We start from the raw sequence: 20,198 nt of genomic DNA, 5'->3' as shown, positions 1-20,198 counted from the left end.
CAAACACACGCTCGGATACTACCTCAGCAAGCAAACAAACACAGACTCGGATACTTACCAGTCCCAGGCAAACTCCTGCTGTGTGCTGCTCTGCTGTCCCCGCTGCTCAGCTGGTTCTCCGCCGCTCAGCTGGTACGCGAAGCTCTGGCTATTTTCAAACAGCCAGGCTTCCCTGTCGCAAACCAACAGACACCCTACTGCCCGCTCCCTGCGGCTAGCAGCCAATCAGACACTCACTCAGGCTCTCACACTGCCCCCCCAGCAAACACACGCTCGGATACTTCCTCAGCAAGCAAACAAACACAGACTCGGATACTTACCAGACCCAGGCAAACTCCTGCTGTGAGCTGCTCTGCTGTCCCCGCTGCTCAGCTGGGTCTCCGCCGCTCAGCTGGTTCGCGAAGCTCTGGCTATTTTTAAACAGCCAGGCTTCCCTGTCGCAAACCAACAGACACCCTACTGCCCGCCCCCTGCAGGCTAGCAGCCAATCAGACACTCACTCACTCTCTCACACTGCCCCCCCAGCAAACACACGCTCGGATACTTCCTCAGCAAGCAAACAAACCCAGACTCGGATACTTACCAGTCCCAGGCAAACTCCTGCTGTGTGCTGCTCTGCTGTCCCCGCTGCTCAGCTGGTTCTCCGCCGCTCAGCTGGTACGTGAAGCTCTGGCTATTTTTAAACAGCCAGGCTTCCCTGTCGCAAACCAACAGACACCCTACTGCCCGCCCCCTGCAGGCTAGCAGCCAATCAGACACTCACTCAGCCTCTCACACTGCCCCCCCAGCAAACACACGCTCGGATTCTTCCTCAGCAAGCAAACAAACACAGACTCGGATACTTACCAGTCCCAGGAAAACTCCTGCTGTGTGCTGCTCTGCTGTCCCCGCTGCTCAGCTGGTTCTCCGCCGCTCAGCTGGTACGCGAAGCTCTGGCTATTTTTAAACAGCCAGGCTTCCCTGTCGCAAACAAATAGACAGCCTACTGCCTGCCCCCTGCAGGCTAGCAGCCAATCAGACACTCACTCAGGCTCTCACACTGCCCCCCCAGCAAACACACGCTCGGATACTTCCTCAGCAAGCAAACAAACACAGACTCGGATACTTACCAGTCCCAGGCAAACTCCCGCTGTGAGCTGCTCTGCTGTCCACGCTGCTCAGCTGGTTCTCCGCCGCTCAGCTGGTTCGCGAAGCTCTGGCTATTTTTAAACAGCCAGGCTTCCCTGTCGCAAACCAACAGACACCCTACTGCCCGCCCCCTGCAGGCTAGCAGCCAATCAGACACTCACTCAGGCTCTCACACTGCCCCCCCAGCAAACACACGCTCGGATTCTTCCTCAGCAAGCAAACAAACACAGACTCGGATACTTACCAGTCCCAGGGAAACTCCTGCTGTGTGCTGCTCTGCTGTCCCCGCTGCTCAGCTGGGTCTCCGCCGCTCAGCTGGTTCGCGAAGCTCTGGCTATTTTTAAACAGCCAGGCTTCCCTGTCGCAAACCAACAGACACCCTACTGCCCGCCCCCTGCAGGCTAGCAGCCAATCAGACACTCACTCAGGCTCTCACACTGCCGCCCAGCAAACACACGCTCGGATTCTTCCTCAGCAAGCAAACAAACACAGACTCGGATACTTACCAGTGCCAGGCAAACTCCTGCTGTGTGCTGCTCTGCTGTCCCCGCTGCTCAGCTGGTTCTCCGCCGCTCAGCTGGTTCGCGAAGCTCTGGCTATTTTTAAACAGCCAGGCTTCCCTGTCGCAAACCAACAGACACGCTACTGCCCGCCCCCTGCAGGCTAGCAGCCAATCAGACACTCACTCAGGCTCTCACACTGCCCCCCCAGCAAACACACGCTCGGATTCTTCCACAGCAAGCAAACAAACACAGACTCGGATACTTACCAGTCCCAGGGAAACTCCTGCTGTGAGCTGCTCTGCTGTCCCCACCGCTCAGCTGGTTCTCCGCCGCTCAGCTGGTTCATGAAGCTCTGGCTATTTTTAAACAGCCAGGCTTCCCTGTCGCAAACCAACAGACACCCTACTGCCCGCCCCCTGCAGGCTAGCAGCCAATCAGACACTCACTCAGGCTCTCACACTACCCCCCCAGCAAACACACGCTCGGATACTACCTCAGCAAGCCAACAAACACAGACTCGGATACTTACCAGTCCCAGGCAAACTCCTGCTGTGTGCTGCTCTGCTGTCCCCGCTGCTCAGCTGGTTCTCCGCCGCTCAGCTGGTACGCGAAGCTCTGGCTATTTTTAAACAGCCAGGCTTCCCTGTCGCAAACCAACAGAAACCCTACTGCCCGCCCCCTGCAGGCTAGCAGCCAATCAGACACTCACTCAGGCTCTCACACTGCCGCCCAGCAAACACACGCTCGGATTCTTCCTCAGCAAGCAAACAAACACAGACTCGGATACTTACCAGTCCCAGGCAAAGTCCTGCTGTGAGCTGCTCTGCTGTCCCCGCTGCTCAGCTGGTTCTCCGCCGCTCAGCTGGTTCGCGAAGCTCTGGCTATTTTTAAACAGCCAGGCTTTCCTGTCGCAAACCAACAGACAGCCTACTGCCCGCACCCTGCAGGCTAGCAGCCAATCAGACACTCACTCAGGCTCTCACACTGCCCTCCCAGCAAACACACGCTCGGATTCTTCCTCAGCAAGCAAACAAACACAGACTCGGATACTTACCAGTCCCAGGGAAACTCCGGCTGTGAGCTGCTCTGCTGTCCCCACCGCTCAGCTGGTTATCCGCCGCTCAGCTGGTTCATGAAGCTCTGGCTTTTTTAAACAGCCAGGCTTCCCTGTCGCAAACCAGACACCCTACTGCCCGCCCCCTGCAGGCTAGCAGCCAATCAGACACTCACTCAGGCTCTCACACTGCCCCCCCAGCAAACACACGCTCGGATACTTCCTCAGCAAGCAAACAAACACAGACTCGGATACTTACCAGTCCCAGGCAAACTCCTGCTGTGTGCTGCTCTGCTGTCCCCGCTGCTCAGCTGGTTCTCCGCCGCTCAGCTGGTACGCGAAGCTCTGGCTATTTTTAAACAGCCAGGCTTCCCTGTCGCAAACAAATAGACAGCCTACTGCCCGCCCCCTGCAGGCTAGCAGCCAATCAGACACTCACTCAGGCTCTCACACTGCCCCCCCAGCAAACACACGCTCGGATACTTCCTCAGCAAGCAAACAAACACAGACTCGGATACTTACCAGTCCCAGGAAAACTCCTGCTGTGTGCTGCTCTGCTGTCCCCGCTGCTCAGCTGGTTCTCCGCTGCTCAGCTGGTTCGCGAAGCTCTGGCTATTTTTAAACAGCCAGGCTTCCCTGTCCCAAACCAACAAACACCCTACTGCCCGCCCCCTGCAGGCTAGCAGCCAATCAGACACTCACTCAGGCTCTCACACTGCCCCCCCAGCAAACACACGCTCGGATACTTCCTCAGCAAGAAAACATACCCAGACTCGGATACTTACCAGACCCAGGCAAACTCCTGCTGTGAGCTGCTCTGCTGTCCCCGCTGCTCAGCTGGGTCTCCGCCGCTCAGCTGGTTCGCGAAGCTCTGGCTATTTTTAAACAGCCAGGCTTCCCTGTCGCAAACCAACAGACACCCTACTGCCCGCCCCCTGCAGGCTAGCAGCCAATCAGACACTCACTCACTCTCTCACACTGCCCCCCCAGCAAACACACGCTCGGATACTTCCTCAGCAAGCAAACAAACCCAGACTCGGATACTTACCAGTCCCAGGCAAACTCCTGCTGTGTGCTGCTCTGCTGTCCCCGCTGCTCAGCTGGTTCTCCGCCGCTCAGCTGGTACGTGAAGCTCTGGCTATTTTTAAACAGCCAGGCTTCCCTGTCGCAAACCAACAGACACCCTACTGCCCGCCCCCTGCAGGCTAGCAGCCAATCAGACACTCACTCAGGCTCTCACACTGCCCCCCCAGCAAACACACGCTCGGATACTTCCTCAGCAAGCAAACAAACACAGACTCGGATACTTACCAGTCCCAGGCAAACTCCCGCTGTGAGCTGCTCTGCTGTCCACGCTGCTCAGCTGGTTCTCCGCCGCTCAGCTGGTTCGCGAAGCTCTGGCTATTTTTAAACAGCCAGGCTTCCCTGTCGCAAACCAACAGACACCCTACTGCCCGCCCCCTGCAGGCTAGCAGCCAATCAGACACTCACTCAGGCTCTCACACTGCCCCCCCAGCAAACACACGCTCGGATTCTTCCTCAGCAAGCAAACAAACACAGACTCGGATACTTACCAGTCCCAGGGAAACTCCTGCTGTGTGCTGCTCTGCTGTCCCCGCTGCTCAGCTGGGTCTCCGCCGCTCAGCTGGTTCGCGAAGCTCTGGCTATTTTTAAACAGCCAGGCTTCCCTGTCGCAAACCAACAGACACCCTACTGCCCGCCCCCTGCAGGCTAGCAGCCAATCAGACACTCACTCAGGCTCTCACACTGCCGCCCAGCAAACACACGCTCGGATTCTTCCTCAGCAAGCAAACAAACACAGACTCGGATACTTACCAGTGCCAGGCAAACTCCTGCTGTGTGCTGCTCTGCTGTCCCCGCTGCTCAGCTGGTTCTCCGCCGCTCAGCTGGTTCGCGAAGCTATGGCTATTTTTAAACAGCCAGGCTTCCCTGTCGCAAACCAACAGACACGCTACTGCCCGCCCCCTGCAGGCTAGCAGCCAATCAGACACTCACTCAGGCTCTCTCACTGCCCCCCCAGCAAACACACGCTCGGATACTTCCTCAGGAAGCAAACAAACCCAGACTCGGATACTTACCAGTCCCAGGCAAACTCCTGCTGTGTGCTGCTCTGCTGTCCCCGCTGCTCAGCTGGTTCTCCGCCGCTCAGCTGGTACGCGAAGCTCTGGCTATTTTTAAACAGCCAGGCTTCCCTGTCGCAAACAAATAGACAGCCTACTGCCCGCCCCCTGCAGGCTAGCAGCCAATCAGACACTCACTCAGGCTCTCACACTGCCCCCCCAGCAAACACACGCTCGGATACTTCCTCAGCAAGCAAACAAACCCAGACTCGGATACTTACCAGTCCCAGGCAAACTCCTGCTGTGTGCTGCTCTGCTGTCCCCGCTGCTCAGCTGGTTCTCCGCCGCTCAGCTGGTACGCGAAGCTCTGGCTATTTTTAAACAGCCAGGCTTCCCTGTCGCAAACCAACAGACACCCTACTGCCCGCCCCCTGCAGGCTAGCAGCCAATCAGACACTCACTCAGGCTCTCACACTGCCCCCCCAGCAAACACACGCTCGGATTCTTCCTCAGCAAGCAAACAAACACAGACTCGGATACTTACCAGTCCCAGGGAAACTCCTGCTGTGTGCTGCTCTGCTGTCCCCGCTGCTCAGCTGGGTCTCCGCCGCTCAGCTGGTTCGCGAAGCTCTGGCTATTTTTAAACAGCCAGGCTTCCCTGTCGCAAACCAACAGACACCCTACTGCCCGCCCCCTGCAGGCTAGCAGCCAATCAGACACTCACTCAGGCTCTCACACTGCCGCCCAGCAAACACACGCTCGGATTCTTCCTCAGCAAGCAAACAAACACAGACTCGGATACTTACCAGTGCCAGGCAAACTCCTGCTGTGTGCTGCTCTGCTGTCCCCGCTGCTCAGCTGGTTCTCCGCCGCTCAGCTGGTTCGCGAAGCTCTGGCTATTTTTAAACAGCCAGGCTTCCCTGTCGCAAACCAACAGACACGCTACTGCCCGCCCCCTGCAGGCTAGCAGCCAATCAGACACTCACTCAGGCTCTCACACTGCCCCCCCAGCAAACACACGCTCGGATTCTTCCACAGCAAGCAAACAAACACAGACTTGGATACTTACCAGTCCCAGGGAAACTCCTGCTGTGAGCTGCTCTGCTGTCCCCACCGCTCAGCTGGTTCTCCGCCGCTCAGCTGGTTCATGAAGCTCTGGCTATTTTTAAACAGCCAGGCTTCCCTGTCGCAAACCAACAGACACCCTACTGCCCGCCCCCTGCAGGCTAGCAGCCAATCAGACACTCACTCAGGCTCTCACACTACCCCCCCAGCAAACACACGCTCGGATACTACCTCAGCAAGCCAACAAACACAGACTCGGATACTTACCAGTCCCAGGCAAACTCCTGCTGTGTGCTGCTCTGCTGTCCCCGCTGCTCAGCTGGTTCTCCGCCGCTCAGCTGGTACGCGAAGCTCTGGCTATTTTTAAACAGCCAGGCTTCCCTGTCGCAAACCAACAGAAACCCTACTGCCCGCCCCCTGCAGGCTAGCAGCCAATCAGACACTCACTCAGGCTCTCACACTGCCGCCCAGCAAACACACGCTCGGATTCTTCCTCAGCAAGCAAACAAACACAGACTCGGATACTTACCAGTCCCAGGCAAAGTCCTGCTGTGAGCTGCTCTGCTGTCCCCGCTGCTCAGCTGGTTCTCCGCCGCTCAGCTGGTTCGCGAAGCTCTGGCTATTTTTAAACAGCCAGGCTTTCCTGTCGCAAACCAACAGACAGCCTACTGCCCGCACCCTGCAGGCTAGCAGCCAATCAGACACTCACTCAGGCTCTCACACTGCCCTCCCAGCAAACACACGCTCGGATTCTTCCTCAGCAAGCAAACAAACACAGACTCGGATACTTACCAGTCCCAGGGAAACTCCGGCTGTGAGCTGCTCTGCTGTCCCCACCGCTCAGCTGGTTATCCGCCGCTCAGCTGGTTCATGAAGCTCTGGCTTTTTTAAACAGCCAGGCTTCCCTGTCGCAAACCAGACACCCTACTGCCCGCCCCCTGCAGGCTAGCAGCCAATCAGACACTCACTCAGGCTCTCACACTGCCCCCCCAGCAAACACACGCTCGGATACTTCCTCAGCAAGCAAACAAACACAGACTCGGATACTTACCAGTCCCAGGCAAACTCCTGCTGTGTGCTGCTCTGCTGTCCCCGCTGCTCAGCTGGTTCTCCGCCGCTCAGCTGGTACGCGAAGCTCTGGCTATTTTTAAACAGCCAGGCTTCCCTGTCGCAAACAAATAGACAGCCTACTGCCCGCCCCCTGCAGGCTAGCAGCCAATCAGACACTCACTCAGGCTCTCACACTGCCCCCCCAGCAAACACACGCTCGGATACTTCCTCAGCAAGCAAACAAACACAGACTCGGATACTTACCAGTCCCAGGAAAACTCCTGCTGTGTGCTGCTCTGCTGTCCCCGCTGCTCAGCTGGTTCTCCGCTGCTCAGCTGGTTCGCGAAGCTCTGGCTATTTTTAAACAGCCAGGCTTCCCTGTCCCAAACCAACAAACACCCTACTGCCCGCCCCCTGCAGGCTAGCAGCCAATCAGACACTCACTCAGGCTCTCACACTGCCCCCCCAGCAAACACACGCTCGGATACTTCCTCAGCAAGAAAACATACCCAGACTCGGATACTTACCAGACCCAGGCAAACTCCTGCTGTGAGCTGCTCTGCTGTCCCCGCTGCTCAGCTGGGTCTCCGCCGCTCAGCTGGTTCGCGAAGCTCTGGCTATTTTTAAACAGCCAGGCTTCCCTGTCGCAAACCAACAGACACCCTACTGCCCGCCCCCTGCAGGCTAGCAGCCAATCAGACACTCACTCACTCTCTCACACTGCCCCCCCAGCAAACACACGCTCGGATACTTCCTCAGCAAGCAAACAAACCCAGACTCGGATACTTACCAGTCCCAGGCAAACTCCTGCTGTGTGCTGCTCTGCTGTCCCCGCTGCTCAGCTGGTTCTCCGCCGCTCAGCTGGTACGTGAAGCTCTGGCTATTTTTAAACAGCCAGGCTTCCCTGTCGCAAACCAACAGACACCCTACTGCCTGCCCCCTGCAGGCTAGCAGCCAATCAGACACTCACTCAGCCTCTCACACTGCCCCCCCAGCAAACACACGCTCGGATTCTTCCTCAGCAAGCAAACAAACACAGACTCGGATACTTACCAGTCCCAGGGAAACTCCTGCTGTGAGCTGCTCTGCTGTCCCCACCGCTCAGCTGGTTCTCCGCCGCTCAGCTGGTTCATGAAGCTCTGGCTATTTTTAAACAGCCAGGCTTCCCTGTCGCAAACCAACAGACACTCTACTGCCCGCCCCCTGCAGGCTAGCAGCCAATCAGAAACTCACTCAGTCTCTCACACTGCCCCCCCAGCAAACACACGCTCGGATACTTCCTCAGCAAGCAAACAAACACAGACTCGGATACTTACCAGTGCCAGGCAAACTCCTGCTGTGTGCTGCTCTGCTGTCCCCGCTGCTCAGCTGGTTCTCCGCCGCTCAGCTGGTACGCGAAGCTCTGGCTATTTTTAAACAGCCAGGCTTCCCTGTCGCAAACCAACAGACACCCTACTGCCCGCCCCCTGCAGGCTAGCAGCCAATCAAACACTCACTCAGGCTCTCACACTACCCCCCCAGCAAACACACGCTCGGATACTACCTCAGCAAGCCAACAAACACAGACTCGGATACTTACCAGTCCCAGGCAAACTCCTGCTGTGTGCTGCTCTGCTGTCCCCGCTGCTCAGCTGGTTCTCCGCCGCTCAGCTGGTACGCGAAGCTCTGGCTATTTTTAAACAGCCAGGCTTCCCTGTCGCAAACCAACAGAAACCCTACAGCCCGCCCCCTGCAGGCTAGCAGCCAATCAGACACTCACTCAGGCTCTCACACTGCCGCCCAGCAAACACACACTCGGATTCTTCCTCAGCAAGCAAACAAACACAGACTCGGATACTTACCAGTCCCAGGCAAAGTCCTGCTGTGAGCTGCTCTGCTGTCCCCGCTGCTCAGCTGGTTCTCCGCCGCTCAGCTGGTTCGCGAAGCTCTGGCTATTTTTAAACAGCCAGGCTTCCCTGTCGCAAACCAACAGACACGCTACTGCCCGCCCCCTGCAGGCTAGCAGCCAATCAGACACTCACTCAGGCTCTCACACTGCCCCCCCAGCAAACACACGCTCCGATTCTTCCTCAGCAAGCAAACAAACCCAGACTCGGACACTTACTAGTCCCAGCAAACTCCTGCTGTGAGCTGCTCTGCTGTCCCCTCTGCTCAGCTGGTTCTCCGCCGCTCAGCTGGTTCGCGAAGTTCTGGCTATTTTTAAACAGCCAGGCTTCCCTGTCGCAAACCAACAGACACCCTACTGCCCGCCCCCTGCAGGCTAGCAGCCAATCAGACACTCACTCAGGCTCTCACACTGCCCCCCCAGCAAACACACGCTCGGATACTTCCTCAGCAAGCAAACAAACCCAGACTCGGATACTTACCAGACCCAGGCAAACTCCTGCTGTGAGCTGCTCTGCTGTCCCCGTTGCTCAGCTGGTTCTCCGCCGCTCAGCTGGTTCGCGAAGCTCTGGCTATTTTTAAGCAGCCAGGCTTCCCTGTCGCAAACCAACAGACACGCTACTGCCCGCCCCCTGCAGGCTAGCAGCCAATCAGACACTCACTCAGGCTCTCTCACTGCCCCCCCAGCAAACACACGCTCGGATACTACCTCAGCAAGCAAACAAACACAGACTCAGATACTTACCAGTCCCAGGCAAACTCCTGCTGTGTGCTGCTCTGCTGTCCCCGCTGCTCAGCTGGTTCTCCGCCGCTCAGCTGGTACGCGAAGCTCTGGCTATTTTCAAACAGCCAGGCTTCCCTGTCGCAAACAATTAGACAGCCTACTGCCCGCCCCCTGCAGGCTAGCAGCCAATCAGACACTCACTCAGGCTCTCACACTGCCCCCCCAGCAAACACACGCTCGGATACTTCCTCAGCAAGCAAACAAACCCAGACTCGGATACTTACCAGTCCCAGGCAAACTCCTGCTGTGTGCTGCTCTGCTGTCCCCGCTGCTCAGCTGGTTCTCCGCCGCTCAGCTGGTACGCGAAGCTCTGGCTATTTTTAAACAGCCAGGCTTCCCTGTCGCAAACCAACAGACACCCTACTGCCCGCCCCCTGCAGGCTAGCAGCCAATCAGACACTCACTCAGGCTCTCACACTGCCCCCCCAGCAAACACACGCTCGGATTCTTCCTCAGCAAGCAAACAAACACAGACTCGGATACTTACCAGTGCCAGGCAAACTCCTGCTGTGTGCTGCTCTGCTGTCCCCGCTGCTCAGCTGGTTCTCCGCCGCTCAGCTGGTTCGCGAAGCTCTGGCTATTTTTAAACAGCCAGGCTTCCCTGTCGCAAACCAACAGACACGCTACTGCCGGCCCCCTGCAGGCTAGCAGCCAATCAGACACTCACTCAGGCTCTCACACTGCCCCCCCAGCAAACACACGCTCGGATACTTCCTCAGCAAGCAAACAAACACAGACTCGGATACTTACCAGACCCAGGCAAACTCCTGCTGTGAGCTGCTCTGCTGTCCCCGCTGCTCAGCTGGGTCTCCGCCGCTCAGCTGGTTCGCGAAGCTCTGGCTATTTTTAAACAGCCAGGCTTCCCTGTCGCAAACCAACAGACACCCTACTGCCCGCCCCCTGCAGGCTAGCAGCCAATCAGACACTCACTCACTCTCTCACACTGCCCCCCCAGCAAACACACGCTCGGATACTTCCTCAGCAAGCAAACAAACCCAGACTCGGATACTTACCAGTCCCAGGCAAACTCCTGCTGTGTGCTGCTCTGCTGTCCCCGCTGCTCAGCTGGTTCTCCGCCGCTCAGCTTGTTCGCGAAGCTCTGGCTATTTTTAAACAGCCAGGCTTCCCTGTCGCAAACCAACAGACACCCTACTGCCCGCCCCCTGCAGGCTAGCAGCCAATCAGACACTCACTCAGGCTCTCACACTGCCCCCCCAGCAAACACACGCTCGGATACTTCCTCAGCAAGCCAACAAACCCAGACTCGGATACTTACCAGAACCAGGAAAACTCCTGCTGTGAGCTGCTCTGCTGTCCCCGCTGCTCAGCTGGTTCTCCGCCGCTCAGCTGGTTCGCGAAGCTCTGGCTATTTTTAAACAGCCAGGCTTCCCTGTCGCAAACCAACAGACACCCTACTGCCCGCCCCCTGCAGGCTAGCAGCCAATCAGACACTCACTCAGGCTCTCACACTGCCCCCCCAGCAAACACACGCTCGGATACTTCCTCAGCAAGCAAACAAACCCAGACTCGGATACTTACCAGTCCCAGGCAAACTCCTGCTGTGTGCTGCTCTGCTGTCCCCGCTGCTCAGCTGGTTCTCCGCCGCTCAGCTGGTACGCGAAGCTCTGGCTATTTTTAAACAGCCAGGCTTCCCTGTCGCAAACCAACAGACACCCTACTGCCCGCCCCCTGCAGGCTAGCAGCCAATCAGACACTCACTCAGGCTCTCACACTGCCGCCCAGCAAACACACGCTCGGATTCTTCCTCAGCAAGCAAACAAACACAGACTCGGATACTTACCAGTGCCAGGCAAACTCCTGCTGTGTGCTGCTCTGCTGTCCCCGCTGCTCAGCTGGTTCTCCGCCGCTCAGCCGGTACGCGAAGCTCTGGCTATTTTTAAACAGCCAGGCTTCCCTGTCGCAAACCAACAGACACCCTACTGCCCGCCCCCTGCAGGCTAGCAGCCAATCAGACACTCACTCAGGCTCTCACACTGCCCCCCCAGCAAACACACGCTCGGATACTTCCTCAGCAAGCAAACAAACCCAGACTCGGATACTTACCAGTCCCAGGCAAACTCCTGCTGTGTGCTGCTCTGCTGTCCCCGCTGCTCAGCTGGTTCTCCGCCGCTCAGCTGGTACGCGAAGCTCTGGCTATTTTTAAACAGCCAGGCTTCCCTGTCGCAAACCAACAGACACCCTACTGCCCGCCCCCTGCAGGCTAGCAGCCAATCAGACACTCACTCAGGCTCTCACACTGCCGCCCAGCAAACACACGCTCGGATTCTTCCTCAGCAAGCAAACAAACACAGACTCGGATACTTACCAGTGCCAGGCAAACTCCTGCTGTGTGCTGCTCTGCTGTCCCCGCTGCTCAGCTGGTTCTCCGCCGCTCAGCTTGTTCGCGAAGCTCTGGCTATTTTTAAACAGCCAGGCTTCCCTGTCGCAAACCAACAGACACGCTACTGCCCGCCCCCTGCAGGCTAGCAGCCAATCAGACACTCACTCAGGCTCTCACACTGCCCCCCCAGCAAACACACGCTCGGATACTACCTCAGCAAGCAAACAAACACAGACTCGGATACTTACCAGTCCCAGGAAAACTCCTGCTGTGTGCTGCTCTGCTGTCCCCGCTGCTCAGCTGGTTCTCCGCCGCTCAGCTGGTACACGAAGCTCTGGCTATTTTTAAACAGCCAGGCTTCCCTGTCGCAAACAAATAGACAGCCTACTGCCCGCCCCCTGCAGGCTAGCAGCCAATCAGACACTCACTCAGGCTCTCACACTGCCCCCCCAGCAAACACACGCTCGGATTCTTCCTCAGCAAGCAAACAAACCCAGACTCGGATACTTACCAGTCCAGGGCAAACTCCCGCTGTGAGCTGCTCTGCTGTCCACGCTGCTCAGCTGGTTCTCCGCCGCTCAGCTGGTTCGCGAAGCTCTGATATTTTTAAACAGCCAGGCTTCCCTGTCGCAAACCAACAGACACCCTACTGCCCACCCCCTGCAGGCTAGCAGCCAATCAGACACTCACTCAGGCTCTCACACTGCCCCCCCAGCAAACACACGCTCGGATTCTTCCACAGCAAGCAAACAAACACAGACTCGGATACTTACCAGTCCCAGGGAAACTCCTGCTGTGAGCTGCTCTGCTGTCCCCACCGCTCAGCTGGTTCTCCGCCGCTCAGCTGGTTCATGAAGCTCTGGCTATTTTTAAACAGCCAGGCTTCCCTGTCGCAAACCAACAGACACCCTACTGCCCGCCCCCTGCAGGCTAGCAGCCAATCAGACACTCACTCAGGCTCTCACACTACCCCCCCAGCAAACACACGCTCGGATACTACCTCAGCAAGCCAACAAACACAGACTCGGATACTTACCAGTCCCAGGCAAACTCCTGCTGTGTGCTGCTCTGCTGTCCCCGCTGCTCAGCTGGTTCTCCGCCGCTCAGCTGGTACGCGAAGCTCTGGCTATTTTTAAACAGCCAGGCTTCCCTGTCGCAAACCAACAGAAACCCTACTGCCCGCCCCCTGCAGGCTAGCAGCCAATCAGACACTCACTCAGGCTCTCACACTGCCGCCCAGCAAACACACGCTCGGATTCTTCCTCAGCAAGCAAACAAACACAGACTCGGATACTTACCAGTCCCAGGCAAAGTCCTGCTGTGAGCTGCTCTGCTGTCCCCGCTGCTCAGCTGGTTCTCCGCCGCTCAGCTGGTTCGCGAAGCTCTGGCTATTTTTAAACAGCCAGGCTTTCCTGTCGCAAACCAACAGACAGCCTACTGCCCGCACCCTGCAGGCTAGCAGCCAATCAGACACTCACTCAGGCTCTCACACTGCCCTCCCAGCAAACACACGCTCGGATTCTTCCTCAGCAAGCAAACAAACACAGACTCGGATACTTACCAGTCCCAGGGAAACTCCGGCTGTGAGCTGCTCTGCTGTCCCCACCGCTCAGCTGGTTATCCGCCGCTCAGCTGGTTCATGAAGCTCTGGCTTTTTTAAACAGCCAGGCTTCCCTGTCGCAAACCAGACACCCTACTGCCCGCCCCCTGCAGGCTAGCAGCCAATCAGACACTCACTCAGGCTCTCACACTGCCCCCCCAGCAAACACACGCTCGGATACTTCCTCAGCAAGCAAACAAACACAGACTCGGATACTTACCAGTCCCAGGCAAACTCCTGCTGTGTGCTGCTCTGCTGTCCCCGCTGCTCAGCTGGTTCTCCGCCGCTCAGCTGGTACGCGAAGCTCTGGCTATTTTTAAACAGCCAGGCTTCCCTGTCGCAAACAAATAGACAGCCTACTGCCCGCCCCCTGCAGGCTAGCAGCCAATCAGACACTCACTCAGGCTCTCACACTGCCCCCCCAGCAAACACACGCTCGGATACTTCCTCAGCAAGCAAACAAACACAGACTCGGATACTTACCAGTCCCAGGAAAACTCCTGCTGTGTGCTGCTCTGCTGTCCCCGCTGCTCAGCTGGTTCTCCGCTGCTCAGCTGGTTCGCGAAGCTCTGGCTATTTTTAAACAGCCAGGCTTCCCTGTCCCAAACCAACAAACACCCTACTGCCCGCCCCCTGCAGGCTAGCAGCCAATCAGACACTCACTCAGGCTCTCACACTGCCCCCCCAGCAAACACACGCTCGGATACTTCCTCAGCAAGAAAACATACCCAGACTCGGATACTTACCAGACCCAGGCAAACTCCTGCTGTGAGCTGCTCTGCTGTCCCCGCTGCTCAGCTGGGTCTCCGCCGCTCAGCTGGTTCGCGAAGCTCTGGCTATTTTTAAACAGCCAGGCTTCCCTGTCGCAAACCAACAGACACCCTACTGCCCGCCCCCTGCAGGCTAGCAGCCAATCAGACACTCACTCACTCTCTCACACTGCCCCCCCAGCAAACACACGCTCGGATACTTCCTCAGCAAGCAAACAAACCCAGACTCGGATACTTACCAGTCCCAGGCAAACTCCTGCTGTGTGCTGCTCTGCTGTCCCCGCTGCTCAGCTGGTTCTCCGCCGCTCAGCTGGTACGTGAAGCTCTGGCTATTTTTAAACAGCCAGGCTTCCCTGTCGCAAACCAACAGACACCCTACTGCCCGCCCCCTGCAGGCTAGCAGCCAATCAGACACTCACTCAGGCTCTCACACTGCCCCCCCAGCAAACACACGCTCGGATACTTCCTCAGCAAGCAAACAAACACAGACTCGGATACTTACCAGTCCCAGGCAAACTCCCGCTGTGAGCTGCTCTGCTGTCCACGCTGCTCAGCTGGTTCTCCGCCGCTCAGCTGGTTCGCGAAGCTCTGGCTATTTTTAAACAGCCAGGCTTCCCTGTCGCAAACCAACAGACACCCTACTGCCCGCCCCCTGCAGGCTAGCAGCCAATCAGACACTCACTCAGGCTCTCACACTGCCCCCCCAGCAAACACACGCTCGGATTCTTCCTCAGCAAGCAAACAAACACAGACTCGGATACTTACCAGTGCCAGGCAAACTCCTGCTGTGTGCTGCTCTGCTGTCCCCGCTGCTCAGCTGGTTCTCCGCCGCTCAGCTGGTACGCGAAGCTCTGGCTATTTTTAAACAGCCAGGCTTCCCTGTCGCAAACCAACAGACACCCTACTGCCCGCCCCCTGCAGGCTAGCAGCCAATCAGACACTCACTCAGGCTCTCACACTACCCCCCCAGCAAACACACGCTCGGATACTACCTCAGCAAGCCAACAAACACAGACTCGGATACTTACCAGTCCCAGGCAAACTCCTGCTGTGTGCTGCTCTGCTGTCCCCGCTGCTCAGCTGGTTCTCCGCCGCTCAGCTGGTACGCGAAGCTCTGGCTATTTTTAAACAGCCAGGCTTCCCTGTCGCAAACCAACAGAAACCCTACAGCCCGCCCCCTGCAGGCTAGCAGCCAATCAGACACTCACTCAGGCTCTCACACTGCCGCCCAGCAAACACACACTCGGATTCTTCCTCAGCAAGCAAACAAACACAGACTCGGATACTTACCAGTCCCAGGCAAAGTCCTGCTGTGAGCTGCTCTGCTGTCCCCGCTGCTCAGCTGGTTCTCCGCCGCTCAGCTGGTTCGCGAAGCTCTGGCTATTTTTAAACAGCCAGGCTTCCCTGTCGCAAACAAATAGACAGCCTACTGCCCGCCCCCTGCAGGCTAGCAGCCAATCAGACACTCACTCAGGCTCTCACACTGCCCCCCCAGCAAACACACGCTCGGATACTTCCTCAGCAAGCAAACAAACACAGACTCGGATACTTACCAGTGCCAGGCAAACTCCTGCTGTGTGCTGCTCTCCTGTCCCCGCTGCTCAGCTGGTTCTCCGCCGCTCAGCTGGTACGCGAAGCTCTGGCTATTTTTAAACAGCCAGGCTTCCCTGTCGCAAACCAACAGACACCCTACTGCCCGCCCCCTGCAGGCTAGCAGCCAATCAGACACTCACTCAGGCTCTCACACTACCCCCTCAGCAAACACACGCTCGGATACTACCTCAGCAAGCAAACAAACACAGACTCGGATACTTACCAGTCCCAGGCAAACTCCTGCTGTGTGCTGCTCTGCTGTCCCCGCTGCTCAGCTGGTTCTCCGCCGCTCAGCTGGTACGCGAAGCTCTGGCTATTTTTAAACAGCCAGGCTTTCCTGTCGCAAACCAACAGACACCCTACTGCCCGCCCCCTGCAGGCTAGCAGCCAATCAGACACTCACTCAGGCTCTCACACTGCCGCCCAGCAAACACACGCTCGGATTCTTCCTCAGCAAGCAAACAAACACAGACTCGGATACTTACCAGTCCCAGGCAAACTCCTGCTATGAGCTGCTCTGCTGTCCCCGCTGCTCAGCTGGTTCTCCGCCGCTCAGCTGGTTCGCGAAGCTCTGGCTATTTTTAAACAGCCAGGCTTTCCTCTCGCAAACCAACAGACACCCTACTGCCCGCCCCCTGCAGGCTAGCAGCCAATCAGACACTCACTCAGGCTCTCACACTGCCCTCCCAGCAAACACACGCTCGGATTCTTCCTCAGCAAGCAAACAAACACAGACTCGGATACTTACCAGTCCCAGGGAAAATCCTGCTGTGAGCTGCTCTGCTGTCCCCACCGCTCAGCTGGTTCTCCGCCGCTCAGCTGGTTCATGAAGCTCTGGCTATTTTTAAACAGCCAGGCTTCCCTGTCGCAAACCAACAGACACCCTTCTGCCCGCCCCCTCCTGGGTAGCAGCCAATCAGACACTCACTCAGGCTCTCACACTGCCCCCCCAGCAAACACACGCTCGGATACTTCCTCAGCAAGCAAACAAACACAGACTCGGATACTTACCAGTGCCAGGCAAACTCCTGCTGTGTGCTGCTCTGCTGTCCCCGCTGCTCAGCTGGTTCTCCGCCGCTCAGCTGGTTCACGAAGCTCTGGCTATTTTTAAACAGCCAGGCTTCCCTGTCGCAAACCAACAGACACCCTACTGCCCGCCCCCTGCAGGCTAGCAGCCAATCAGACACTCACTCAGGCTCTCACACTACCCCCCCAGCAAACACACGCTCGGATACTTCCTCAGCAAGCAAACAAACACAGACTCGGATACTTACCAGTCCCAGGCAAAGTCCTGCTGTGTGCTGCTCTGCTGTCCCCGCTGCTCAGCTGGTTCTCCGCCGCTCAGCTTGTTCGCGAAGCTCTGGCTATTTTTAAACAGCCAGCCTTCCCTGTCGCAAACCAACAGACACGCTACTGCCCGTCCCCTGCAGGCTAGCAGCCAATCAGACACTCACTCAGGCTCTCACACTGCCCCCCCAGCAAACACACGCTCAGATTCTTCCTCAGCAAGCAAACAAACCCAGACTCGGACACTTACTAGTCCCAGCAAACTCCTGCTGTGAGCTGCTCTGCTGTCCCCTCTGCTCAGCTGGTTCTCCGCCGCTCAGCTGGTTTGCGAAGTTCTGGCTATTTTTAAACAGCCAGGCTTCCCTGTCGCAAACCAACAGACACCCTACTGCCCGCCCCCTGCAGGCTAGCAGCCAATCAGACACTCACTCAGGCTCTCACACTGCCCCCCCAGCAAACACACGCTCGGATACTTCCTCAGCAAGCAAACAAACCCAGACTCGGATACTTACCAGACCCAGGCAAACTCCTGCTGTGAGCTGCTCTGCTGTCCCCGTTGCTCAGCTGGTTCTCCGCCGCTCAGCTGGTTCGCGAAGCTCTGGCTATTTTTAAGCAGCCAGGCTTCCCTGTCGCAAACCAACAGACACGCTACTGCCCGCCCCCTGCAGGCTAGCAGCCAATCAGACACTCACTCAGGCTCTCTCACTGCCCCCCCAGCAAACACACGCTCGGATACTACCTCAGCAAGCAAACAAACACAGACTCGGATACTTACCAGTCCCAGGCAAACTCCTGCTGTGTGCTGCTCTGCTGTCCCCGCTGCTCAGCTGGTTCTCCGCCGCTCAGCTGGTACGCGAAGCTCTGGCTATTTTCAAACAGCCAGGCTTCCCTGTCGCAAACCAACAGACACCCTACTGCCCGCTCCCTGCGGCTAGCAGCCAATCAGACACTCACTCAGGCTCTCACACTGCCCCCCCAGCAAACACACGCTCGGATACTTCCTCAGCAAGCAAACAAACACAGACTCGGATACTTACCAGACCCAGGCAAACTCCTGCTGTGAGCTGCTCTGCTGTCCCCGCTGCTCAGCTGGGTCTCCGCCGCTCAGCTGGTTCGCGAAGCTCTGGCTATTTTTAAACAGCCAGGCTTCCCTGTCGCAAACCAACAGACACCCTACTGCCCGCCCCCTGCAGGCTAGCAGCCAATCAGACACTCACTCACTCTCTCACACTGCCCCCCCAGCAAACACACGCTCGGATACTTCCTCAGCAAGCAAACAAACCCAGACTCGGATACTTACCAGTCCCAGGCAAACTCCTGCTGTGTGCTGCTCTGCTGTCCCCGCTGCTCAGCTGGTTCTCCGCCGCTCAGCTGGTACGTGAAGCTCTGGCTATTTTTAAACAGCCAGGCTTCCCTGTCGCAAACCAACAGACACCCTACTGCCCGCCCCCTGCAGGCTAGCAGCCAATCAGACACTCACTCAGCCTCTCACACTGCCCCCCCAGCAAACACACGCTCGGATTCTTCCTCAGCAAGCAAACAAACACAGACTCGGATACTTACCAGTCCCAGGAAAACTCCTGCTGTGTGCTGCTCTGCTGTCCCCGCTGCTCAGCTGGTTCTCCGCCGCTCAGCTGGTACGCGAAGCTCTGGCTATTTTTAAACAGCCAGGCTTCCCTGTCGCAAACAAATAGACAGCCTACTGCCTGCCCCCTGCAGGCTAGCAGCCAATCAGACACTCACTCAGGCTCTCACACTGCCCCCCCAGCAAACACACGCTCGGATACTTCCTCAGCAAGCAAACAAACACAGACTCGGATACTTACCAGTCCCAGGCAAACTCCCGCTGTGAGCTGCTCTGCTGTCCACGCTGCTCAGCTGGTTCTCCGCCGCTCAGCTGGTTCGCGAAGCTCTGGCTATTTTTAAACAGCCAGGCTTCCCTGTCGCAAACCAACAGACACCCTACTGCCCGCCCCCTGCAGGCTAGCAGCCAATCAGACACTCACTCAGGCTCTCACACTGCCCCCCCAGCAAACACACGCTCGGATTCTTCCTCAGCAAGCAAACAAACACAGACTCGGATACTTACCAGTCCCAGGGAAACTCCTGCTGTGTGCTGCTCTGCTGTCCCCGCTGCTCAGCTGGGTCTCCGCCGCTCAGCTGGTTCGCGAAGCTCTGGCTATTTTTAAACAGCCAGGCTTCCCTGTCGCAAACCAACAGACACCCTACTGCCCGCCCCCTGCAGGCTAGCAGCCAATCAGACACTCACTCAGGCTCTCACACTGCCGCCCAGCAAACACACGCTCGGATTCTTCCTCAGCAAGCAAACAAACACAGACTCGGATACTTACCAGTGCCAGGCAAACTCCTGCTGTGTGCTGCTCTGCTGTCCCCGCTGCTCAGCTGGTTCTCCGCCGCTCAGCTGGTTCGCGAAGCTCTGGCTATTTTTAAACAGCCAGGCTTCCCTGTCGCAAACCAACAGACACGCTACTGCCCGCCCCCTGCAGGCTAGCAGCCAATCAGACACTCACTCAGGCTCTCACACTGCCCCCCCAGCAAACACACGCTCGGATTCTTCCACAGCAAGCAAACAAACACAGACTCGGATACTTACCAGTCCCAGGGAAACTCCTGCTGTGAGCTGCTCTGCTGTCCCCACCGCTCAGCTGGTTCTCCGCCGCTCAGCTGGTTCATGAAGCTCTGGCTATTTTTAAACAGCCAGGCTTCCCTGTCGCAAACCAACAGACACCCTACTGCCCGCCCCCTGCAGGCTAGCAGCCAATCAGACACTCACTCAGGCTCTCACACTACCCCCCCAGCAAACACACGCTCGGATACTACCTCAGCAAGCCAACAAACACAGACTCGGATACTTACCAGTCCCAGGCAAACTCCTGCTGTGTGCTGCTCTGCTGTCCCCGCTGCTCAGCTGGTTCTCCGCCGCTCAGCTGGTACGCGAAGCTCTGGCTATTTTTAAACAGCCAGGCTTCCCTGTCGCAAACCAACAGAAACCCTACTGCCCGCCCCCTGCAGGCTAGCAGCCAATCAGACACTCACT

Source organism: Lepidochelys kempii, chromosome 26 (assembly GCF_965140265.1).
Source record: "Lepidochelys kempii isolate rLepKem1 chromosome 26, rLepKem1.hap2, whole genome shotgun sequence".
In the NCBI taxonomy this organism is placed as follows: domain Eukaryota; kingdom Metazoa; phylum Chordata; order Testudines; family Cheloniidae; genus Lepidochelys; species Lepidochelys kempii.
Note: the sequence above shows the minus strand (reverse complement) of the source record.